The 27566-nt window shown below is 38.3% G+C and overlaps 1 long non-coding RNA gene across 1 annotated transcript; it reads right to left on the bottom strand.

Moving 5' to 3' along the window:
• Positions 1-1163: 1163 nt before the first annotated feature.
• LOC127542286 (uncharacterized) lies at positions 1164-27232 on the bottom strand. The gene is made up of 2 exons (XR_007948623.1): positions 25016-27232; positions 1164-16622 (listed from the first exon to the last, which is right to left on the bottom strand). It is a non-coding gene; the product is annotated as an uncharacterized LOC127542286 (long non-coding RNA).
• Positions 27233-27566: the final 334 nt, after the last annotated feature.

The raw sequence follows: 27566 nt of genomic DNA, 5'->3' as shown, positions 1-27566 counted from the left end.
AGTTTTTGAATGGCTCACACTCTAAAGCTCTAAAAAGTAGTTAATAAAGTTAATTTCATCTGCTTTATCACTCATTTAAACAAAGTACTCAGAAAGTATAAGTTATTTGTCTACAAATTACACCAGTAATTTTTACAATCTTTTCATTTTATTAAATATTTTTCTTTTTTTTTGAACATTGCCTCATATAAATTCCTTTTTCCTTTATTTTTCTCTCAACATTTCATCTGACATTTTTAATTACTTCAAATTGTGCCTTACATTCAGTAATCACCCTTATTTCTTAATGATCCTAATACTCTTTCCCCCCCAAAAAAATGGGTTTGCTGTTTATTAACTGATTATAATTTTCCAGAACTTCTTTCCCTCTTTCAAGTCATCCTCTCCTTTCTACTAAAGTAGAAAAATTAAGCATGATATGTGGCTCTCATATACAAGGTCTTTCTTCCTCTTTATTACCCTGGTCCTTTGCAAATTTTATTCCCACTGTCGTATACTAATGTTTACAAGTCCTATGTGTAGTTAAAAGTTTCTTCATTATGTAGACTTTAATGGTAAGTAGCCTTAATAAGATTTGGAAAGAGGAAATGATGTGATTAATTCCCGTTCCCCTTTACTCCCATCACTGGGAACATATTCTTTCTTTTTTTTTTTTTTAAATTTTTATTTAATAATTACTTTATATTGACACTCGTTTCTGTTCCGATTTTTTTTCCCTCCCTCCCTCCACCCCCTCCCCTAGATGCCAAGCAGTCCTTTATATGTTGGATATGTTGCAGTATATCCTAGATACAATATATGTTTGCAGAACCGAACAGTTCTCTTGTTGCGTAGGGAGAATTGGATTCAGAAGGTATAAATAACCCGGGAAGAAAAACAAAAATGCAGATAGTTCACATTCGTTTCCCAGTGTTCGTTCTTTGGGTGTAGCTGCTTTTGTCCGTCATTTATCAATTGAAACTCAGGTCTCTTTGTCAAAGAAATCCACTTCCATCAAAATATGTCCTCATACAATATCGTTGTCGAAGTGTATAATGATCTCCTGGTTCTGCTCGTTTCACTTAGCATCAGTTCATGTAAGTCTCGCCAGTCCTCTCTGGAACATATTCTTTCAAGCAACTCCCATTGCCCATGAATATCCCACTGGGGCCATTTCTTTTGTATACAGATGATTCCTTCTTGATTTCCTTTTCCCTCCACATTTCTAAGATATTTTATTTTAATTTGGTCTTCTATTTCAAATCTTTTCCTCATTTTTGCCTATCTAGATACCCATACATGTTATCTAAACATGAAAAAAGTATTTCACTACATTCTGTTAAGTAAAATAATTTTATGTAAGTTAACACTACCAGTTTTATTCATATTTCATACACAAAGTGAAACATCCAAATATCAAACAAAAAAAAAAACTTTCTGTATTTTGTCCATTCATAATGCCCATTTCTTAATACTCAGATGTAAATCTGACTGTGAATATTCATTTCAAAACAAATTCATTTCCAAATATAACATTTGCAGTCTCATTCATAGTCAACAAATTAATTAAACGATCCATCAGTTTATCTTGCCTTCTTCAGACTTTTAGCTGATTATTTGGTCTTGAACAAATAACCTAAGAAATATCACTTTATATCTTACAAAACATGTACATTCCTTCACAAAATTCTTCTCAAGAATAACAAAGCATAATTTTATATTAAACTTCACTTTTCCATTTTACATATTGTTTTCATTTAATTTTATACAACCTATTTTTCAATTTCTATTTTTTATCCATTTATTTCTGGCTTTTACTTGGGCATTATTCAAGAGCCAAAGTTCCACCATTGTAAAATATATGAAAGAAGGTGTATTCCTTCTCACAACTCTCCTTTAGGATAGCATTTATGCTTTGCATAATTCGATTTCACCTCTTCATTCTTTTTTAAATTTTTTTAAGGCAATCAGGATTACACAGTTAGTAAGTGTTCGAGGCTGGATTTGAACTGCGGTCCTCCTGACTCCTGGGCTGGTACTTTATCCACTCTGACACCTAGTTCCTTCTCCCCCCACCCCTTTTTTTTTTTAACATTTTAAGAATTATTTTATACATTATTTACTTCTTTCTTATCACTAGTTTTCCTGATACTTTAGAAATTATGAGTCATATTGACATGAGACATAATGATATAGTTGGCCTGAAATCAATTCAGCCTCAGACACAGTTTTTTGAGCCTGCTTATTTTTTTTATTTACTTTGTTTTCCTCAACTGCAAAATGGGGATAATAATACTACCTACATTCTAGACTTGTGAAAGTCCAAAGAGGTAATATTTGTAAAGCTCTTAGCAAAGTAGCATTTACGCAGTAAATGCTACTTAATGTCACCATTATTTTTTTCTTAGCATCCCTTGCATAAGTTTCTCATTTTTCCCATGCATCTCACTATCCTCTGAAGCATATTTCATGTGTAATGGGTTTCATTTAAATACCAAGGGCTACTCCTGCTTTTTTCCCCAACACTGTCTTATGCCCAAAATTTCTGCGAACTTCAAAGTCCATATGACAGTAGCCAATATGTGCACATACAGAATTCACTTTTGCAAATGGTCTTACTATCAGCTAGAAGTCAGGAAAGGAGTTTATTAAAGTCGGTTCCATTCTCTTGAACAATTTAAAGTATGACCAACTAATTTTCAAGCAACTCAATTTCTAGTATCTAGCTATTGACTAAAACTGTGCAAGACATCTCATTTTTCTATAGATGACCCCATTTTCTAATATTGTAATCAGCATTTGTAACCTTTTTAATTTTAATTTCATTTTCACTTCCAAATTATCTCAGCTACCTATTTCACTAATCAGAAAGTCACAATTTGTATCAAAAAATGAAAAAAACCCACTTTCAAGGCAATTTCAAAAAAGCACCTATATATAAAAGTTATAGAAAAATATATTTTTAAAAGTCCCAGAGCTGTATAGATAACAAAAACATTGGCATTTTCCACATTTGATAAATTTGCTTTTTTGGACTCTATTGTCAAAAATACTTCTAAAATTCTTTGATATCACTTTTGTTTTGAAATATTTTCTTGCCAAGAGTCCTGTGGTGACTCTTTCTGGCTAGAGCTAAAAAAGGAGTTCATGAGAGTAACCTCCCTTCTTAGAACCAACTAAACTCTGACCAGGTTATTTTCACTAGCACATGACAAAGACTTGAGAACTATGAACATGTCATATTACATAAAAATGAGCATTATTCTTGATATAATATTGGCAACAGAAGTCTAAGATATTTAGTTTAAAAAATTTAGTTTAGTAGCTACATTTTCAGAAATAACAATCTTTCTTTAACTAGATAGAGAAGCAAATCATATCATAGAATGAAAAAAGAAATGCATTGAATTCACTTCAACAAATTCAACATGAGCTGTGATTGACAATTTCAGAAAGATTACACACCCAGTGTTCCAGAGCTCTATAGATAACCAGCTAGGGCATCTTGCCCACTTATAACCTCGTTTCCTTATAACAGGAAGCCAACATTATTTTTCATATCCATCCTTTTGATACCACCTTCATTTATATACTTATCTTTCACTATTTTGTCCCCAGGAGCCTACATTCCCATGAAAGAGTAAATCAACAACTGAACAAAAGACACTTCAGTGAAATGCAACTACACTGAAGCTTTGGCTTAAGTTTTAAGCAGTATTTCACAATGAATGTTCCACAGGGTACAACCCGCACAAGTAATTGCATTTCTTTTCTCAATTCTCTTTCAGGAAAGCACCTTGCTCAGTATAATTGGATTGCATTTTGTTTTTACTACTTTCCATTAATAGGTTTGAAGTTACTGTATACAATGCTTTTTTCTCTTGCTGAGCATTCCTCTGCATCAACTATTTCCGGTGTACTCATTCTTCTCTTCATCCTGCCACACCATCTTTCTTATATTGCAAAAGTCATGGGATCCCTTCCCATACCAACAGATCATGAGAATTTTTCAAATTCAAGTGTTTCCAAACTTCTTTTTCCAATACAGGCCAAGAATGAACCTTTGACATAGCTTCAAGCCTGTGAGGCTCTCATAAGTGAGAATTAAGTACTTTCAACTCTCTTTCTTTAAAGTAGACCCAACAAAGACAAAACTTTAGCATTCCCTCAAGTCCCTTTGACCAGATCCCATAAGGAAATGAATTTCCCTTCCAAATGGCCCAGCTGGGGGTACTGCCCTGACTGGGACTGGGAAAAAAAATTCATAAAAGTAAGCAATTTCAAAAAGCAGATAAATGCTGACCAAATTGTTTTCTAGCACTTACATATAGCAAAGAGCTAAGAATTAAAGACATGGGTTTTTTTTTTCATACAATAGACCTCCTTCTTGATTTTGTAATGTCAACCTAATTCCACCATCTGTTGTTTGAATACCACCTATATTTTCAAAAGTAACTCTCTTCTTCCTTTCACTAGCCAGAGAGTAGACCTTATATAGCAGGATGGAAGAAAAAAATCAGTGAATGTTTTTCAACAAATTCAGTTAACATTAGCTGTAACTGACACCTTCAGAAAGACACTCAATGCCCCAGAGTTCTATAGCCAAATCACAGCCATTTTTCAAAACATGATCTACTTTCTTTATTCTGGAATACCAACAATTTTACTAACATCCTTTGTTTCAGTGTCATCTTCTGATACAAACCATCTCCATCCTTCACTAACCATGGGACCAGAACTTGTAGCAAAGAAACAAAGAAAGGTAGTAAACTCACTTCTAAAAAATCATCTACATAGCAATGTATTGGACAGTTTCAGAAAGATTCCACACCCAGTGTCCCAGAGCTCTATAGATAACCAGCTAGGGCATCTAGCCCACCTATGACCTCATTTCCTTATAACAGGAAACCAACACTATTTCTCATATCCATCCTTTTGACATCTTCTCCATTTCCACACATATCCTTCACCATCTTATCCTCAGGGAGCCTACATTCCTATCAGAGTATGAATCAACAAGTGAACACAAGATGTTTGAGTGAAATGAAACCACATCAAAGCTTTGTCTCAAACTAAGCAATATTTCACAGTGGTACAACCAAGACAAATAATTGCCTCTCTTTTCTTAGTTCTCTTCCAGGAAAGCATCTTGCTCATTATAATTGGATTGCGTTTTGTTTCACCTTTTACCATTTTCCATTCATAGATTTGCAATCACTGTATATAATGCTTTTTTGCTCTCATTGAGCATTCCTCTGCATCAACTTGTTTTGATCTATTCATTCCTTTTTCCATCCTGCCATTCTTTCTTATATTGCAGAAGTCATGGGATCCCTTCCCATACCATCAGATGATTTAAAGAATCCAACTGTTTCCAATGCTCTTTTTCCAAGACAGGCCCAAGAATGAACCTTGGGCATAACCTCAAGCCTCTGTGATCACAGCCCATATTTGGAGATCATGAATTCCCATCAAAAATGACCATGTAGAATTTCTCTGACTGGAGCTGAGAAGAATTAATTAAACCTCACTTTTTTATAGCCAGTTTACTCTAACCAATCTGTTTCCTAACATTTACATTTGTCAAAGAGCTGATGACCATGAACATTTCATTTTCCATCCCGATGAACCTCGTCCTTGATATTATAATGCCAATACATTTCTGACATATATTCTTTAGATATCCTCTACACTTTCAAAATCTCACTTCTCTTCTTTCATCAGCCTAGAACCAAACTTCATATCACAGAATGAAAAAAATGTATTGAATACCCTTAAATATATATCAATAAACATGAATTGTGATTGAGAATTTCAGAAAAATTCAACAATCAATATCTTAGAAGTTTAGACAAACAAATCCAGGCCTTCTCACCCTTCACTAACCAGAGAGACAGAACTTGACTCAAAGAAACTATAACAAAAAGTCCTTAACAAACTTTTCAACTACAAATAAGGTGTGACTGATAGTTTCTGAAATATTTCAAAACCAGTGTTCCTGACTTCTACATGTAACCAACATGGGATTATTTTACCCATTGATGCTTGGTTTCGTGATACCAAAATGTCAACAATACTTAACCTTATACATTCTTTTGACATCACCTTCATTCACAAATATGATCTTCTTCTCATTCTCTGGAAGGCAAGTTTCCTCTCAAATATGAAATTTCAAACTCGAGAGACATTTCAGCCCTATACACCTTCACCTAACCTTTGTTGGAGCAATTAGGCAATATTTCACAACCAACACCCCACAACTCTATAACCATCCAAAGAGGTTGCATTTCTTCTCTCATTTCTACTCTTGTACATTGTAACTGAATAGTATTTGTTTTACCTATTCGCATATTTCCTTAATATTTTTAAAGTCCCTTTACACAGGCTTTTTCAGCCTTGATGACCATCCCTCTGCATCACTGTTTCAGTTTTCCCATGTCTCATTTCATCTCTCCAAGTATTCTTTCTTATATTGTAGAAGTTATGGTATTCATTCACAGACTATTAAATGATTAGATGCTTTCAAATCCCAGTGTAAGTCTAAGGACTAAATTTAGGAACACTAAAATTTGCAAGTCCATAGCCCTTATTTGGAGATATTGAATCCCCCATTAGAAATGTTCCTGAGGCCAGACTGCCCCCTCTGAAACTGGAAAGAGGAGTTCATGAAAGAAGCCTCACTTCTCCAAAATAAGCTCATTTCTAACTCAAATCAGTTTCTAGGATACACAACTGGCCAACCAGCTGAGGACTTGGGACATGTTATTTTCCCTACTGAGGAATCTGTTCTTTGATAATGTCAGCATGTTTCTAATATATTTTATTTGGCTATTATCTTCATTTCCAAATATATCCTTACTCATCCTTTTACTACTCAGAGAGGCAGACATTTTATCAAAAAGTAAAAAATTAAATATATTAAATGCATTTCCCAAAAAAACTATATATGAGTGTGATTAACATTTCCAGAAATGTTCCATACCCAGTGTCCTAGATAACCAAAGCAGAGCTATTTCCCCAGTAATTATTTCTATCAGAATGCCAAAAATAATTCTAACATCTTTTGTTTTGACATTTTGACAATGTTGACAAATTTCTAGACATTCCTAACATATCATATGGCTATCTCCATTTCCAAATGTATCACTAGACATTCTTTCATTAGCTAGGGAAGTCGAATTTGCATCAAAAAATGAAAAAAGGCCTCAGATTCTTGACATTTATTAAGTTGTGTGACCCTGGGCAAGTTACTTAACTTCACTTGCCTCACAACAGCAACAAAAAAGGAAAAGATGAAAAAGGAAATGTATTAAATGCACTTCAAAAATTAATTGAGCATAGGACATGACAGTTTCAAAAAATATTCCACATCCACTGGCCCAAAGCTACATAGACAACCAAATCACTAGCAATTTACTCATTAATGTCCTTTATTCCATTTCTTCATACCAGAATGTAAAAAAAATGTAATAGCCTATATTTACACATACATAGATATAGATATTTATCTCATCTTCCTTCACTAACTTGAGCAGCAGACCTCAAAAAAAAACCCAAAAAAAATTCATTAAATTCTCATTTAAAATACCTAGAATATTTAAAACGATCTTTGCATGTGTTTTGAAAATAAAAAGCTATTATTCAAAAAAAATTTTTTTAAAAGATAATGCCTTTGGGAGAAAAAATGAAGTTGAATTCTGTGTTATAAAAATACTTAGTTTGCAACATGTCTTGAAAAGTTTTCTCAATGGAACATGAGAAGAACTTTGTCAAATAGGTAATGAAGGAATTATCTCCATTTTATATATGAGTAAAGTGAGTTTCAGAGAAGCAGCAGTAAGCCTTGCTAGGCCAGATGTTAAATCAACTCACTCTGTTTCATGTGAAAAGATCTAGCTGCTTTGAAAAGTAAAATTCCCTAGGATTGGCAAGACAATAGGAATAAAGGAAAGCATTAATTCCGAGGGATTTTCCCCCAAAATCCACCAGAGCCCAAATTTATTTCCTCTACATCTCTATCAGAGCTCCTGATTCTTCAACAAAAGTTTTGATATATTAACTGTGTAGATCAAACATTAGTTATTTAATATTGTAATCTCTACACCCCATTGTCTGTTAGCAGGAAGAATGTACAGAGGATATTTAATGACCTAAATTGAACCTTTTCATGAATTTTTATTTTCAGGGCAACTTATATAATGAATAGGAATTATCTGCTTCTGGAAAAAGGCTGCTTGGGTGCAAGCCAATGGTAGATGTTTTAATTATGTATTTCTTATTGGTTTAATTTTTCTATCTGGTCTGGACCTGTGTTTTTGTAGGTGCAAGTATCTCCTGGTGAGTAACCCACTTCCTTCCATGAAAATCAACATGTGTTTCATAATTTTTAATCTTAAAGATTTGACAGTTACTATGTGTCAGAAGTGGGACTTGATACTAGGTTTCCCTGAATCCCAGACTGCTTTTCTATCAACTAACCCATACTATCTTTCACTGACATCAATTCTATGTCAAAAGTATATACAATATGCCAAAAAAAATACCTACACATAACTATGGCTGACAATCTCAGAAGTTTTCCCACATCTAGTGTACCAGAGCTCTATAGACACCCAAAGCAGAAACATTTTGCCCATTGATTACCCTGATCTGTTGTAGCAAAAGGTCAGCACTATTTAATATATATCCGTTCTTTTGACATTGCCTTCATTTATAAACATATCCTTTACCACCACATTCCCAGAGAGCTAACTTGTTTTATCAGAGAATGAAACTACAAGTGCAAGAAGGATACTTCAATCCCATATACTTCTACCAAAGCTTGATTTTAGCATTTAGGCAATATTCCACAACCAATGTCCCACAAGTCCATACCTAATCAAAGCAATGACATTTTTCTCTCAGTTTTCCTCTTGGAAAAGATCATTGCTCATGATAGTGGTTATAACATTTCATTTCATTTTCAATGCTTCCCCTCATTATATTTCAAGTCATTTTATATAATGTTTTCCTTTCTAAGTAGTATCCCTCTATATTAGTTGATTTCAATTTTTTATTTACTCCAAAGCATTTTTAAAAATTTTGCAGAAGTCATGTATTTCATTCAGGTACCATAGAACAGAGCAGAAGACATGGGATTCATTCACATATCAGCAAATTATGAGACACCTTCAAATTCAAGTGTTTCTAACCCTCTTTCTTCAGTGCAGGACTGAGGACAAATCCTTTGACCAGAGTTCATGTATGGATATAATGAATCCCCCATTTCAAAAGGCCCTGAGGCAGGGCTGCCCTGGATATATCAGGAAAGAATAAAAGTAGTCTCCTTTCTCCACAGCAAGTTAAACTCTGACCAGCTTGTCTTCTAGCACTCACAGTTTGTCAACAGTTGAGGTCTAGGTTCATGTCATTTTCCCTATAGATAAACCTGTTACTTTATAGCATAGCGTCCAGATATTTCTAACACGTTTGAATATCATTTTCATTTCCCTCTCTATGTATATATAATTCATCTCTCCCAATTTTTCCAATAGCCAGAGACTCAGATAAGAAAAGAAATATATTATATGCAGTTTAAAAAACTCATTGAAACATTAGTTGTGATTGGCGATTTCAGAATTATTTTACACCAATGTCCTGGAACTCTGCAGACCACCCAGAAAATTGTATTTTCCCCACCACTTACCTTATTTCTTTATACTAAAATTTCATAAATACTTTTAATATTCTTTGTTTTGACATCACCTTCATTTACCGCTGTGACCTTTGCTATACCATAACTAGGAAACCAGCTTTTATATGGAAGAATGAAACTAGAAATGCAAAAACCCCACTTTCACCAGGTGCACCCTTACCTAAGCTTTGTCTGAGCATTTAGGCATTCAACCAATGTCTTTCCATTTTATCACCAAAGGAGATGGATTCCTTCTCTCAACTCTCCTTCAGGATAAGATCCTTATTTATTACAATTACACTGCATCTCCCTATTAGTTTTTTTTTCTCTTAATATTTTTGAATTCACTTTAGACAATCTTTTCTTCTCTTGCTGAGCATCTCTCTGAATTAGTTTCTTTCAGTCTTCCTATGCTATATTCCATTTCCCCAATTATTCTTTCTGATACTGCTGGATTCTTTGCTTTTATTCTTTACAGTAATTTGTTGAACTAATCTTCAATTGATGTACCTCAGTCTTGCTTCTCTAGAGAAGCTCCATGAATGAAAATTAAATATTATCCAAAGTTCCTGTGACCACAGTACCCATATGGATATAATTTATTCGCTACTGAAAATGGCCCATGAGAAGGTCTACTCTGGTTTGAGTTCATTAAGGTAGCCTTGCTTCTCTAGAACTACCCAATTTTTAACCTAGCTTAGTTCAAGGATCCACAGTTAGCCAATAGCATAAAACCAGAGATTTATTGTTTACCCTATCTTACTTCTTTATTAGCTAATTTCCCGATATTTCTAAAACCTTTTGTTTTGCTATTAAATTTATTTCCAAATAGATTCCTACTCTTCCTTTCCCTAGCCAGGAAGCCAGACATTGTATCAAAGACTAAAAGACATTTTGTGTCCAATCATCTTCATAGAAACTATCTGAGTGTTTTGGCTTTGGCCCCCAACTAAAGTCTTGCTGCTCTACTTAGGTAAGGCCTTTCTCCCATCTCTCTGCCATGACCTTGATTCTTGTTCTTTATCTTTTTTACCTGCAGTTTTACTTATCAATTTTCCCCTTGATAGTTTTTGGAATCATTGTATATATGCTCTTTTCCTCTCTCAATGAGTATCCCAATCACTTCATTTCAGTCTCCTCATGCCTTTTGACATCCTTTCTCATATTGCAGTAATCATGGCTATCATACACTTCCCAGAGTTTGTCGAGACATTCCCCAGTCCATATCCCTCTCCCTATACCTTGACATCTTGTTACAGGATCAAAAAGAAAGACCCTCCAAAGTTAATGATTTCCTCCCCCCACAATGTGTAGAGAATTCATAACCATTTGGAGCTGGCTCTGAGGCAGAGCTGCCATGGCTGATGTTTGGAGGGTGAGTAAATCAAGTAAGCCTCACCCTTCCTAATACAGCCAGGATCCAGACTCTGACCCATCCAGTCTCCAGGATCTACTTCCAAACACCAGGACAGATCCCTGGATTTTCCCTTTTCCCTCTCTGTTTCATGATACCAAGCCAATCATGGACCCCCTGGAGTCCGTGTCTTCTGCCTACGTGTAATAGAATCAAAACCATTTGGAGCTGGCTCTGGGGCAGAGCTGCCCTGGCTGATGTTTGGAGGGTGAGTAAATCAAGCAAGCCTCATCCCTCTGTAACACAGCAGGCAACAGACTCAAACCATCCAGTCTCTCAACTCTCCTTCTGACATACGGGCAAGGAATAGGCCATTATTGTCCACCTACATAACAGACCTGCTTCTTGAATCCAAGACACAGGACCAGGACCCAAGACCCTCTACTTTCCCCACCTCCTCCAAAAATCCCAAAACAAGATGGGCTATTCTACACTGGAATTGGCTCTGGGGAAGAGCTGCTCTGGCTGATGTTTGGAGTGTGAGTGAATCAAACAAACCTCACCCTTCCAGAACCAGCCAGGACCCAGACTCCGACCCATCCAAGCTCCCATCACTCTCATTCTCCACTTGACTAGAACCTGTAATTTGCCCTTTTTTATGCTGTCCATCCACCCCCGTTTCTTTCCATTGCTTTATCTTTACAATTTTCATCACAGCTTTTGTTTTTATATCACCTTCATTTCTGAACGTCCTCATCACCATCATCTCCATCGTAAGTCATTCCTTAGTATGAATTCTGAAAAGAAATTAATGAAAAGAAGTTCTATAAACCCCACCAAGAACAACAAATTCTCCCCACATTTATATGGAAGGAACAGAGGTAATTTTTCTCAACTCCTTTCCTGGAGAATCTCCAATAACAATGTACTCACTTTTTTTTTACTTTGGGAAGTATCTCCCTTGATGTGGTAGTGATTCGTTTTATTTTCCTAGCTGTCTTCCTTCCTTCTGCATTAGCTCCACAGTGTCTTCCCATTCTTTCTCCCTAATAGAATCCATTGCCAATTATTCAATTAATCTTGATAATATTAAATCTGTTTAAGCCTTCTTTCGATTGATATCCTACCCTCAGCCATTTCTTGACTATTAGCCACTGTATCCAAAGTATATCTCCTCCCGAGTCCTTGCCCCACTTCAGTTGTAGGTAATTGAGCAAGGGAACTAATCCTGGGGCAGAGGTGCCCACATTAAAATTTAGATGATGAATAAATCTATAATAAACTTCACCCTTCCCAATCCAACCAGGCCCCATACTAAGAACCTTTCAGTCCCTAGATTTTACTTCTGACCATTAAGATAGAAGCCGATTCTTTCCATTTACCTTGATGCTTTTTGACAGCAGTGTAGTCAACTTGAGAGACAGTGAGTCCCTCCAGAGCCCTAGCTTTCCCTCCCTTGCCGAACAAATTTAGCCCAAATTGATTTGGCCCCCGGGGCAAAGGTGTCCTTCCTGAAGATTACATGGTGGTTTATTCAACAACACCTCATTTCTCTACAATCTGAGCTCTATTTCTGACCACCATTAATACCTACCTTTTCTCATGAGCTCACTGGCCCAGAAGTAGAGGCCTTCCAGAGTCCAGAACAATCCTGCTCAGCTCCCTCTTCCACCTTGCCTCAGCTTCCCTCATCCCTCTGATGTGTGGATTGTTATCTCACTATTAGAGCAGAGCCAAGGGAAGAACTACCCTGGCTGGCATTGATTTGGTGAGATAATCAAAAAAACCTCATCTGTAGAAGTAACCTAGCCCAGATACACCCAGCCAGTCTTTACCTTATCCTTTTGCCTAAGACCTTCAGAGCAGGATATGTGTCATTTTCCCAATGCTCGTCCTGTGTCTTTATGTGACAATATTTTTTGTTGTAGAGGTGGAAATCCTTTGTTCCTGTATCACAATCACTGTCACGTATGTCCTTCCTCATCATTCCTTGCTCATAGAAATGCCCCTTATAAGAGAGAATGTGCAAAGCTTTGCAAATGTGAAAGCACTATGTAACTGCTAGCTCTTTTAGGAAAAGAAATGCAGAAATGACACTTCCAAAAAACCGGCACTTGCCATCAACCACATTACACTATATTCCACCTCCACAGGTAAAAATACAACTATTCCTCAGGACCTAGATCCTTAGTCTTCAGCATTACAATCTTTTCACTTTCTTTTTCATTGCTTTCCACTGACCTTTCTGGAGTCGCCATATACACCCTTGTCCTTTTCTTCTGTGCGTTGCTTTGCATCGGTTTGTTTCAGTTCTCCCGTGTCATCCTTCATTGCTCTAAGCATCCTTTCTCATATGGTAAAAGTCATGCGCTTCATTTGCGTGCCATAATATATTGAAATACTCCCCAATCAAGTCCTCTCCCAGGTACTCCTTGACAGCTGGCCACCGGATTAAAAGTAGAGTCCCTCCAGAGTCCGTGGTCTCATCCCTTTTGGAGATCATTGAATCCCCACTGGAACTGGCTCTGAGGCAGAGCTGCCCTGGCTGATGTTTGGAGGGTGAGTATATAAAAAAGCCTCACCCCTCCCGATGCAGCCAAGACCCAGTCTCTGACCCATCCAGTCCTTGGGACCTACTTCTGATCATCAGACTAGAATCTAGGATTCTTCTGCTATCCTGATACTTCAACTCCTGCTTCTTGATCCCAGGCCACTGGACCAAAAGTAGACACCCTCCAGAGTTCATGACATCTTTCTATGTGTAAAGAATTCATAATCATTTGGAGTTGGCCCTGAGGCAGAGCTGCCCTGGCAGGTGTTTGGAGGGTGAGTAGATCAAGCAAGTCTCACCCCTCCCAATACATCCAGGTTCCAGACTCTGACCCGGCCAGTCTCCAGGACCTACTTCTGAACCTGAAGATAGAATCTGGGATTCTCCCTTTGCTTCTTCTCCTCACCCAACCCTTCACTTCTTGACATCAGGTCACTGGACCAAAAGCAGGGACCCTCAAGAGTCGGTGGTCCCCTCCTATGTGTAGCAAATTCCTAGCTTTTTGGAGCTGGCCTTGGGGCAGAGCTGACCTGGCTGATGTTTGGAGGGTGAGTAAAATAAGTAAGCCTCACCCCTCTATAGCACAGCAGGCAACAGACTCAAACCCATCCAGCTTCTTAACTCTCCCTCTGAACCACAAGTAAGGACCAGGCCTCTGCTTTCCACCCTGCTGAGAGACCTGCCACCCGTATCCAGGATCCCACACCAGGGCCAGAGAGACCCCTTCTCCAATCCCAGAATGAAATAGGCTATTCCTCGCCAGAACTGGCTCTGGGGAAGAGCTGCTCTGGCTGATGTTTGGAGGGTGAGTAAATCAAACAAACCTCACCCTTCCAGAACCAGCCAGGACCCAGCCTCTGACCCATCCAGGCTTTCCTCACCACTGACAAGGTCCTAGAACTTGCCTTTTTTTTTTTTTTGACATTGTCCATCCCAGCTTCTTTTGATTACTTTATCTTTACAATTTTCACCATAGCTTTTATTTTTCCATCACCTTCATTTCCAAAGTAAGCCATCCATTAGCACAAAGAATTAGAAAAGAGTTGACAAAACAAAAAGCTAAATACGCAACTAACTCATTAAGTTAACCTGCATATATAACATTGCATACTTAGAGTACCTCAACATCTACATGTTGATAGGAGTTACTTTTCTCAACTTGTCTGGAGGAACAGGATCCTTTGTTATCACAATGACAATGTGCTCGCTTTCACTTTGAAGGGATTTTCATTGACATTGTGGTAGTCACTGGATACATGTTTTAGTGGTTCTCCTTCCTTCCCTCTGCAAAAGTTCCTAAGAAGCTTCCCATTCCTCCTCCCTAAATCCTTGGAATCCCTCTCAGAATCTACTGCCATAATCATGTAATTAATTCCACCAATGTCCCATCCACAGCAGTTTCTAGATGACCTGCCACTGGTACAAAGGAGAGCTTTTCTAGATCAACAACAAAACTCAGCCCTCCAAATCCAGCCAGGTCCCAGACTCTCATCCATTCAGTCCCTGGACCCTACTTCTGATAATTAGGATATGACCAAGGTCTTTCCTCCCCATCTTCTTAACATTAGGGCACTGGACTTAAAAGAAGGAGTGCAAATCTCTTCAGAGTCCATGTCCCATTTCCCTTGTGGAGATAATGATGTCCTAAATTAACTTGACTCTGGGTCAAAGCTGCCTTGCCCGACACTGCAGAGTAACTCATTTAGTAACATGTCACCCTTCTACAACTAGACAGAGCCCAGCCCTACATCTGATCATCAAGCTAGAACCTAGGACTTTCCATTTATTTCATGTCACGAGCCCTTTAGACCGTAAGGAGAGGCTTTATAGAATCCATAGCAACCTCTTTTCCCCTTCTCTCACCCCTCTGAGTTTTGTATTGACTCACTTTTGGAGATGGGCTAGGGGAAGAGCTAACCTGGCTGATGTTTGGAGGGTGGAAACTTCTCATGTCTAGACCTAGCCCAGCTTAGACATACTCAGCCAGTCTTTACCTTTGCCTAACAGCTCTTGGAACTTGCCATTTTTTTCTGAGGGTCATCCTTGATTCTTTACCAGAGTTTTTTTTCCCTCAAGTATGTTTCTAAATTACCATCACTGAAACATACACCTTTCTTAGTCATTCCCTGCTCAGAGAACCAAATTCAGAAAGGTACTCTTTCAAAACTAAATGCCACATAATTTGAATTTGAATTTAAATCTGTATGCAATATTCCACACTTATAGTCTCACTCATTGCAAAGTGAGGAAGCAAATATGCTTTCTTAATTCTTCTTTAGGATCTAATTCCACATTTATTATCATTATAAACCCTTCACTTTTTCTTTTTGCTACTTTTCATTCACTATTTTGGAGGAACTTGGTAACGTTTTTCTTTGTTGCTGCCCATCTCTCTTCATAACTTCCTATCAGTTTTCCCCTACTTCCCTCCATCCTTCCTGGGCAAATGACTTTATGTAACAGTAATCATGGTCTCCATTCTTGTTTCACAATATGTTGAACCACTTCCCAATTTATGTCCCTATTCACCACTCCTTAACACCTGGTCATCGGACCAAAACTGGACACTCTCAAGGGTCCATGGTCTCATCCCCTTTGGAGATCATTGATTCCTCATTGGAGCTGGCTCTGAGGCAGAGCTGCCATGGCTGATGTTTGGAGGGTGAGTAAATCAAGCAAGCCTCACCCCTCCCAATACAGCTAGGACTCAGACTCTGACTCATCCAGTCTCCAGGACCTACTTCTGAACACGAAGACAGAACCTGGGATACTCCTTTTACCTCTCTTCCTCACCCAACCTCCCATTTCTTGACATCAGACCCCTGGACCAAAAGTAGAGACCCTCTAGAGCCCATGGTCCCCTCCCGTGTGTAGTTAAGTCCATAACCATTTGGAGCTGGCTCTGGGGCAGAGCTGCCCTGGCTGGTGTTTAGAGGGTGAGTAATATAAGCAAACCTCACCCCTCTATAACTCAGCAGGCAACAGACTCAAACCCATCCAGTCTCTCAACTCCCTCTGACACACAGGCTAGGGCCTAGCCATTGTTATCCACCCTGCCAACAGACCTGCCATTTGAATCCAGGATGACGGACCAGGACCCTCCACTTTCCCAGCCTTCTCTCCCATCCCAGAGTGATGAGATGATAGGCTACTCCTTGCCGGAACTGGCTCTGGGGAAGAGCTGCCCTGGCTGAGGTTTGGAGGGTGAGTAAATCAAACAAACCTCACCCTTCCAGAACCAGCCAGGACCCAGTCTCTGACCTATCCAGGCTCTCATCACTCTCTCGCCACCTGGTTAGAATTTGCCCTTTTCTACAATGCTTACTCATGCTTCTTTTCCATGGCTTTATCTCATAGCTTGCTTTTTGTTTTCACATCACCCTCATTTTCAAATATACCCATCCCCATCACTTCCAAAGTAAGCTATCCTTTAGTACAAAAAATTAGAAAATAAATGAAGGAAGGCACTTCAGTAAAAACCAACCAATACATTCACCAAATCAGGCTTCATGTGTAATATTTCACATTCAGACCATCTACATCTACACTCAGGCTGTAGCTTCTCTACCTTAGTTCAATATATTAGGATTAAAGACTTGTCATTTTCCTGAAGGTCTCATCTGTATATTTATATCACGAACCTTATTCACAACTTTGGAAATATTTCAATTGTATATCACCATCATTGCCACATGTAGTTTACTTCATTATCCCCTACCCAGAGGGCCACCCCTTAGAACAGAAATGCAGAGAAGTATTGGAAGGCAAACAACATATATCAACTAAATTTGATTATATTTGCCATATTCCACATCCACAGTCCCTCACCTTTGCAGAGCATGGAAAGTACATTTTTTTCCCACTTTTCTTTAGAACAAAATTCTTGGTGATTATCAATAAAATGCTTTCACTTTTCCTTTTCAGCACTTTCCACTCACATTTTTGGAGTAATCATTAATATTTTTTCTGACTTTCCTCAGCATTTGTTCATATTAGTCTTCCCCTTCCTCCTTTGTCCTTTTTTGGCATTCTTTTTTACATTACATGAATCATCCTTCATTCATGTATCACAACATATTGAGCCCCAGCAATCAACGTGCCTTTCGCCTGCTTCTTGACACTAAATCACTAGACAAAAATTAGATATGTTTTATTTCCATGTCCCCTCAGGTTCTCCATGAACACAAGAAATTCCCTATCATAAAATGCCCTGAAGCCGGGCTGCCCTCACTAAAACTGGGAAGGGAAGTTCATCAAGGAAGTTTCATTTCTCTAGAATTAGCCAAACTCTGACCCAGCCAATTTCTAGCATCTATGTTTGAGCAACAGCATAAGATTAAATACCGATCATTTTACCTACATCTCACACATTTGCCCTACTGTTCTTTATATCAGTGTTTAAAACTGCAATATCTTTTGTTTTGACATCACCTTCATTTCCAAGTTCGTGACTCCTCATCCCCTTCCTGGATAGTAACCCTTTATATGATAGAATGAAACAAAGAATGCAAAAAAAAAGTATATTATTTCAACATAACTAACCCACACATAAGCTGTTTCTGACCTTTTAGGCAATACTTCACACCCAAAGTCCAGGTGTTCTATTCCCAAAAGAAACAGGTATATTTTCTCAATTCTGCTCTAGGACAAAGATCCTTGGTCATCTTAATTTTAATACGTGCACTTTCGGTTTTTGTTGTTTTCTGTTGATGTTTTTGAAATCATTTTATATACTATTTTCCTCTCTTCATGACCATCTCTATCAGTCTTCCCATGCTTCTTTCTCCATCCTTCCTGAGCTTCCTTTCTTACATCACAGGAATCATAGACTTCATTTTGGTGTACCACAGTATGTTGAGGCACCCTCCATTCTATGTTCCCTTCTCATACTCCTTGATATCTGGATCAAAAATAGAGCTGCTATAGAGTTCCTAACCAACTTACTTTGGAGGTTATTGATTCCCCATTTGGAGCTGGCTCTGAGGCAGAGCTGCCATGGCTGATGTTAGGAGGGTGAGTAAATCAAATAAGCCTCACCCCTCCCAGTACAGCCAGGATCTAGACTCTGACCCATCCAGTCTCTGGAACCTATTTCTGACCATCAGCTAAAACCCGGGATTCTCCCTTTACTCTGATTCCTCACTTCATGTTTCTTGACAACAAATCACTGGACCGAAAGTGGAGACCCTTCAGAGTCCATACCCTCTCCCATGTGTTGAGAATTCGTAACCATATGGAGCTGGCTCTGGGGCAGAGCTGCCTTGGCTGTTGTTTGGAGGGTGAGTAAAATAAGCAAACCTCATCCCTCTGTAACACAGCAAGCAACAGACTCAAACCCATCCAGTCTCTCAACCTTCCCTCTGACACACAGGCAAGGACCAGGCCTCTGTTATCCACTCTGCCAACAAACCTGCCACTTGAATCCAGGACAACGGACCAGGACCAGAGACCCTCCACATTCTCTGCCCCCCCTCTCCCAACCCAGCATGAGATAGGCTACTCCTCGCTGGAACTGGCTCTGGGGAAGAGCTGCCCTGGCTGATGTTTGGAGGGTGAGTAAATCAAGCAAGCCTCACCCTTCCAGAACCAGCCAGGTCCCAGACTCTGACCCATCCAAGCTCATCGCTCTCACTCACCAACTTGCCTTTTTCTATACTGTCACACTTGCTTCTTTCTATTACTTTATCTGTACAATTTTCATCATGGTTTTTGTTTTGACATTATTCTGATTTCCAAATATATCCTTTCCCATCCTCTCCATAGCAGGCCGTCCCTTAGTACAAAGAATGAGTAAAGAAATGGAGGAAGGCAGTCCAGCAAAACCAATCAACACATCCACCACGTCAGTTTGCATGTGCAATATTTCATACTCACTAACCCTCACATCTACATAAAAGGGATAGAGTTGACTTTTCAACAAATTTCCAGGAACAAAGTACTTTGTGATTACAATGACAGTGCCCTCACTTTTATGTTGAGGGGATTTCCCTGGAGATTGTGGTAGCCATCGAGTATGCTATTTTCCTGGTTCTCCCTACTTCCCTCTGCATCAGCTCCTAAGAGTCTTGCCACGCTTCTTCTCTGAATCTTTCTTCCTAGATGGATCCAATTGATTATGGCAGCACACTTTGTCAGTCATGCCCTAAATAGATGTCCTGTCCACCCCTTCTTTTTTAAAATAAATTTGACTTTCACAAAGATTGACCTTCTGTCTTTCTCCCACCGAGAAAGCAAAAAACCTAAAAGCTCCGTTACAAACATGTACAATCAAGCCAAATTCCTGCCCTGGCCATGTCCCAAAAATATGTCTCAGTCTGCACTCTGAGTCCATCTCCTCTCTATCAGGAAGTGAGTAGCACATTTCATCATGAGTCCTCTGGATTTGTGGTTGATCATTGTGTTGATCAGTTAGCAAATCTTTCAGAGCTGTCTATATAATATTTTGTTATTGCAGAAATTGTACTCCTAGTTCAGCTCACTTTACTTTGCATCAGTTCATACAAATCTTCCCAGGTTTCTCTAAAAACCATCTCTATCATTTCTTACAGCACAGTAGTATTCTATCATACTCATATACCATAACTTGTTCAGCCACTGCCCATTTGAGTACCCCTTGGTTTCCAATTCTTCGTCACCATAAAAAGAGCTGCTATAAATATTTTTGTACACATGGGTTCTTTTCCACTTTATCTCTTTGAAGCATAGACCTTGTAATGATATCATGGCTGCTTTTTTTCTTGATGCTTGGCCACTGGACCCAAAATAAAGTCCCTTCAGTGTCCTTGGCCCCCTTCTCCCAGATGAAGGTAACCAATTAGCCATAGGGTCCACATTGAAGTTCAGAGGGTGAGTAAATCTGATAAAGCTCACTTTTCCCAATCCAGTCAGGCCCCAGAATCTGACCTAGTCACTCCCTTGATCATTACAATAGGACCAAGGTCACTCCGTTATCCTGATGCCTTCCCAGCCTCTTGACATCACACCCCTGAACTTAATAGAGAGTCCCTCCAGAGCCCATGTTCCCCTCCCTTGTGGAGATAACTAAATCTCAAAATGACTGGTTTCTTGCTTTAGCTGTGCTTCCTGAGGATCGCAGAGTAATTTATACAATGATACCTCTGTTCCCTACAACTAGACAGAGTCCAAACACTGATTCATGTGTAGCTGGCCCCCATTTCTAATCATTACACTATAACCTAGAACTGACTACTTTCTCTAAGGACTACTTACTTCTTGTTACCAACCCATTGGAGCAGAAATAGAGACCCATCAGAGTCCATCATAACCTCATTGGTCCTACCCCTTCCCTCACCCTTCTGAGTTATGGATTAATAACATCCCATTGGAGCTGGCCCAGGGGGAAGAGCTGACCTGATTGATGTAGCTAGGGTGAGATAATCACAGAGGTCTCTCCTTTCTCAACTTACATTCGTGTACCACATGTGTTTAGCCCCTCCTAGATTGAAGTATCAATGATCTCTTTCGAGTATAAACCTAATATTAGAATCTTTTGGTCAAAAGGTAGACATTTTAATGACTTTATTTTCATGATTACAAATTGCATTTTAAAGTAGTTGTACTGACTCACAACTCTGCCACCAATATGTGTGTGCCTATCTTCCTGTAACACTTCCAACATTGATTGTTCCCATCTTTTGTCATCTTTGCTAATTTTCAGGGTGCGAGTTGGAACCTCAAGCTTATTTTGGTTTGCATTTCTATTATTAGTGATTTGGATCATTCTTTCATATGATTGTAAATAGTTTGTAATTCTTTTGAGAATTTTTTGCACCCTTTGTTGTATTTATTTATTGGGGAATGATCTTTGGCTTTATATATGCATAAATATCTTGTAAATATGTGTGTATATTACATATATACATAGATGTTAGTTATTTATATATCTTGACTAACAAATGCTTATCTGGGAATCAAAAGGTTTTTTATTTAACCATTTCCTTTCTTATGCTAGGTGCAATGATTTTCTTTGCACAGGAAATTTTTTGTTTCATATAATCAAAGTGATAGATTTTATTTTTGCCATTGCCTCTATTCCTTGTTTGGTTTAAAAAAAAAAAAACTCCTACCCTTAGTTGTGAATGCTATATCTGATTTTCTTCCAATTTTTTGTGGTATGATCTTTAATATTAGAGCCACCTATCCATTTAGAATTTATTTTGTAATATACTATGGACAGTATTGATCTAAAAATAATTTCTGCCACACTGATTTTTACTTTTCCTAGCACATTTTTTCCCAAATAAAGGGATTTATTTCCTAAGTAATTCATGTTTTCTAATTTATCAAACTCTGGGTTTTTTAGTTTCATTGTTTCTAATTATCCCTTGTTTATTCTGTCCCATTGATCTACCTCTCTATTTTTTAACCAATTATCAAATAGTTTTGATGACTGCTGTTTTATAACATATTTTGAAATTGGGATGTGTAATTCCCCTTTCATTTCTAATTTTTATCATTTCCCTTGATATTCTACTTTTTTTTAATTTCCAAATGAATATTATTATTTTATCTAGTTCTGATAATTTGATTGGTATAGCATTAAACTATAAATTAACTTTGGTAGTATAGTCATTTTTACAATGGATATACCCAGTCATGAGCACTGAATATTCCTCCAACTATTTAAGCTATTTTTTATTTCTTTCAGTAACACTTTATAAGTGAATCTATTCATGTAATTTTGTGGTTTGTTATATTGATCCCAACTCTCTATGCATTTTGTAGTTATTTGGAATGGTATTTCCCTTTCTATATTGTCTTTTGGATTTTGTTGTTATTACCTAGAAATGCTGTTGATTTTATGGATTTATTTTGTAGCCTGAAATTTTGATAAAGCTTTGTCTCAATTAGTATTTTGCTGATTCCTTAAGATTTTTTTAAGTAAACCATCATGTCATCATTAAATGTGCATAGTCCTATCTCCATTTTACATTTGTAATTTCTTTCTCTTGTATTTATGCTGAGGCTAGCATTTCCAGAAACATATCAAACAATAGAAGGGAAAGCAGCCGTCCTTGCTGCACTGCTATATTTACCAGAAAAAGTTCTAGTGTATCTCCATTGCATATGATGTTTCCTTTTGTTTTCAATTACTTTTCATGATGTTAAAAAAAAGTCCTTCTATGCCTCTATTTTTTAGGATTTTAGCATAAGTAAGTTTTCCATTTTATTTAAGGCTTTTCCCAGATCTATTAAGATGATCGTGTGGTTTGATGTGGTTTTATTGTGTGATTAATTATATTTATTAATTCATAATGTTAAACTATTCATATATCTAGTATATGAATCTAACTTGATCATAATGAATGTTTTCTTGGATGTACTTAGATGTGCTATGATAGGATTTTGGTAAAGTTTTTGAGATTGTAATACTTAGTGATCTATAGTTTTTAATGTACTTTGTCCTCTGGTTTACATGCTCCTTGAACTGATTATTGTCTGAGTTCTATATTGCAATCTATAAATAATGTTTAATATTTCTGTGTTTTTACATTTATTTGCAATATCTTTTGGTCTCATACATGGCCAATTTTTGTAAAAGATCCATGTGCTTTTGAGAGATGTGTATATTCTTTAGCACTTCTATTTAGAAGATGACTTGAGACTTTCAGTTCTAGTTTCTCCTGCAATTTGTTTCATTCTACATTTCCTCCTTTTTGATTTTTCTGTTAGATTTGTCTGAAATTGAAAGAGGAACATTAAAATCGCCTGCAATGACTGTATTACTGTATGTTTTCTTGCAATTAAGTGTTTTTCTTTTATGAATTGAGATGCTAAGGTATTTGGAGCATATAAATTTAATATGAACATTGATTTGTTGTTTATGGTTTCTTTCATCACAATTTAATTCTCTTGTTTACCTCTTTTTATGTTGTGAATTTTTTAGTTTTGCTTGTTTAATAGCATGATTGCAAATTCTGGAAAGCAGGTACATTTTCTCAGTTCTTCTCCAGGACCATGCTCTTTGGTCATTATCATTACATGCATTCAGTTTTTCTTTTCAGTTCTTTCCATTCATATTTTTGGAGAAATCATGTATAACATTTTTCTAACTTCCCTCTGCATCAGTTCATGTCAGTTTCCCCATGACTCCATCTATCTTACCTGGGCATTCTTTCTTACATCACAGAAATCATAAGCTTCATTGATGTACTACAGAACCACTCCCCAATGTGCCTCTCCCCTGTTTTTTATCACCTGGACCAATACTAGACACCCTCCAAAGTCCACATTCCCCCAACCTCCATATAAAAATGATTAATTCCCCCATTGTAAATGACCCTGTAGCAAGTCTGCCCCAATAGAAGCTGGAAAAAAGATTTCATCAAGGAAGCCTCACTTATCTAGAACTAGCCAAATACATTCCCTGCTGCTTTCTAGCATCCATATTTAGTCAACAGCACAGGACTCGTTATTTTCCCTACTGGTAACTTTGCTCTTTTATATAATTTAAATTATTTCAAATATCTCTTGTTTTGAGATCATCTTTATTGCCAAAAATTACTCTCAATTCCCTAAATGGAGAATGACAGTTTATATCATTAATTGAAATAAGAAATGCAAAAAAGCCACTTCAGCAAAACGCATTCATGACCATTTGTGTAAGATTCACACACATAATCTAGGCAGTCTCTACCCCAAAGAAGGAGGTTCGTTTTCTCAACTCCTTTCCAAGACCAAAATTCTTGGTCATCATAATTACAATGCATGCACTTTCACTTTTGGGAATTTTCTATGGGCATTTTGGAATCACTGTATGTACTATTTTTTTTTCTTGTTGACTACCCCTCCATATCAGATATTGGACTTCTATGTTTCTTTCTACCCTTCCTAAACATACTACATCATATTGAAAAAGTAATGGTACCATTGTATGTTAAATATCTCCCTAGTTTATATTGTTGCCCTGTACTTCTTAACACCTGACCATGGGACCAAAATTAGATACCCTCTGGAGTGTATCCCCTTTGGAGATCATTGATTCTCCATTGGAGCTGGCTCTGAGGCAGAGCTGCCATGGCTGATGTTTGGAGGGTGAGTAAATCAAGCAAGCCTCACCCCTCCCAATACAGCTAGGACTCAGACTCTGACTCATCCAGTCTCCAGGACCTACTTCTGAACACGAAGACAGAACCTGGGATACTCCTTTTACCTCTCTTCCTCACCCAACCTCCCATTTCTTGACATCAGACCCCTGGACCAAAAGTAGAGACCCTCTAGAGCCCATGGTCCCCTCCCGTGTGTAGTTAAGTCCATAACCATTTGGAGCTGGCTCTGGGGCAGAGCTGTCCTGGCTGGTGTTTAGAGGGTGAGTAATATAAGCAAACCTCACCCCTCTATAACTCAGCAGGCAACAGACTCAAACCCATCCAGTCTCTCAACTCCCTCTGACACACAGGCTAGGGCCTAGCCATTGTTATCCACCTTGCCAACAGACCTGCCATTTGAATCCAGGACGACGGACCAGGACCCTCCACTTTCCCAGCCTTCTCTCCCATCCCAGAGTGATGAGATGATAGGCTACTCCTCGCCGGAACTGGCTCTGGGGAAGAGCTGCCCTGGTTGATGTTTGGAGGGTGAGTAAATCAAACAAACCTCACCCTTCCAGAACCAGCCAGGACCCAGTCTCTGACCTATCCAGGTTCTCATCACTCTCTCGCCACCTGGTTAGAATTTGCCCTTTTGTACAATACCCACCCATGCTTCTTTCCATGGCTTTATCTCATAGCTTGCTTTTTTGTTTTCACATCACCCTCATTTTCAAATATACCCATCCCCATCACTTCCAAAGTAAGCTATCCTTTAGTACAAAGAATTAGAAAATAAATGAAGGAAGGCACTTCAGTAAAAACCAACCAATACATCCACCAAATCAGCCTGAATGTGTAACATTTCACATTCAGACCATCTACATCTACATTCCCATCTACATGGAAAGAACAGACGTGACTTTTCTCAATTCTTCAAGATCTTTGGTCATTACAAAGACAATGCAGTCACTTTCACTTTGGGGACTTTCCATTGACATGGTGGTTGTCATTGGTTCTTCTTCCTTCCTTCTGTATCAGTTCCCAAGAATTTTCCCATGTCTCTTCCCTGAATCTTACCTATTCTTCCTGAACTCCACTGTTGCCATCATGTAGTCAATTCTGCACCATAAGTTGCTTAAACTCAGTAGATATTCGGCCCTCCTGCTTCTTGACACCTGGCCACCAGAGCGAAAGTAGAGCATCTGCAGACTCTTTGGACCCCCTCCTGCTTCTCCTGTCTGAAGTTAATTATCAGTCATTGCCCCGGACAGAATTGACGGGGCTAGGATTTATAGGGTGAGTAACCTTGGAAGCCTCACCTCTGTAGAATTACCTTGACCCATCTAGTCTCTCACTTCATAATGGTTATCTGGGACTTATCCTTATTTCTCTTACCTCCCTTTCATTTTTTAAAATCTCCTCCATTTCCAGATATAACCTTCCCGATCCCATCTCCACCAATCCCTCCTGAAAAGATAGAATTGGATCAGCAGTACTAAGATTTCCTATTCCCCTTCATCTGCCTGCGTGGGTAGAGACACTCATTATAAAGAAGAAATTGTAAGAGAAATTTTCATACTTTTTCTTTTCAGTTATATTCTCACTTCTAGGACCACCCTGAGTTTCAGAGGCACTATAATATAACCCTTATAAAATAATATAGTTAAGATTTATATGAGATTGGATATAAGTGACTTGATAAATCCCTTACTTTTTGAGATCCTTTTGAATTATCATTCAGTTAACAAACATTTATTAAGCAGAAAAGCATGCCATAATACCCTGGAACTCCTATAGACATCCCCTACCAAAAAGGTCTTTAATTGACAGATGAGACCATTAATTATGTTCAAATACTAATGAAATATATTAAGTCTGTTCACCATCAGGTATCAGAATTTCTTCCCCGATCACCTGGCACCTTTTCCTTGTCACAACTTCCAACTGGTAGACTGGGCACATCAGTGAGAAAAGTACCCTTCAATCATACTGGAAGAGTTCTTCCCAGATCCTGTTGCCCATCAACATTGCCATCCGCCATCAGACCATCAGACATGGAGCTCTAAATCACACTTCAAAAGAAAATCATCATCCCCTGGAACCAAACACCTCTCTTCTTGTCCTGTGCTGCTGCTCCCATTTGTGACCAAGGAGAAAGAACCTCAGATTGGCTGCATCAGCGTGCCTCCACACCACCCAGAAATTCCGCTCCCCGATTGTTTGGCCAGCCAAAGACTCAAGCTGGAATGTGTTTCTCAGATTTCCGGATTGGACGAACTCGCCCTGGCTCCCCACCCCTTCCCCTGCATACCCTCACCCAAATGTTGCATACCCATGGCCACTGCCCTTTAGCTTTCCTCCCTCCCCCAGGTCCTTCAGTGTCCAACTCAAGCTATCCGTCATCCTGAGGCTGATGACACCATCCAATTGCTCCCCTTAATTCCTGTTCTAAGACCCCAAGACCCATTTGTGAGCCCAGTGTTAATTTTGAGATACAAAAAAACGTGAAAAGTGGCCCCAAAAACCCTGTTGTCCCCTAGAAATCTCTTTGCTCTTTGAGCCACTTTGATGCCCCCTTCATGTAGCTATGCCCAAAATAAAACATTTTACTGATGTACCCTAAATCATAAGCAGTGAGTTTTCTTTCCACAATACTACCAGGAGATTACTTTATAGAACTGGATTAGAGAAAAATTCGTTTTTTTTCTTGACAAAGCTTTTGGGGTTAAGTGATTTACCCAGGTAGAGAGTGTTAAGTGTCTGAGACCAGATTTCAACTCAGGTCCTCCTGACTCCTGAGCTGGTGCTCTATCTAGCTGCCCTGATAATTCATTTTGAGGAACAAAAAAGGCTTAAATCTCAAATGAAATAATGAAAAAGTAAGAATGAAAAGTACTTGGTATTACTAGACTTGAAACTATTATAAAATTATGATCATCAAAACTATTTGGTGTCAGT

This window comes from Antechinus flavipes, chromosome X, assembly GCF_016432865.1.
Source record: "Antechinus flavipes isolate AdamAnt ecotype Samford, QLD, Australia chromosome X, AdamAnt_v2, whole genome shotgun sequence".
Classification (NCBI taxonomy): Eukaryota; Metazoa; Chordata; class Mammalia; order Dasyuromorphia; family Dasyuridae; genus Antechinus; species Antechinus flavipes.
The sequence above is the reverse complement of the archived record's forward strand: the minus strand, read 5'-3'. Positions and strand labels throughout refer to the sequence as shown.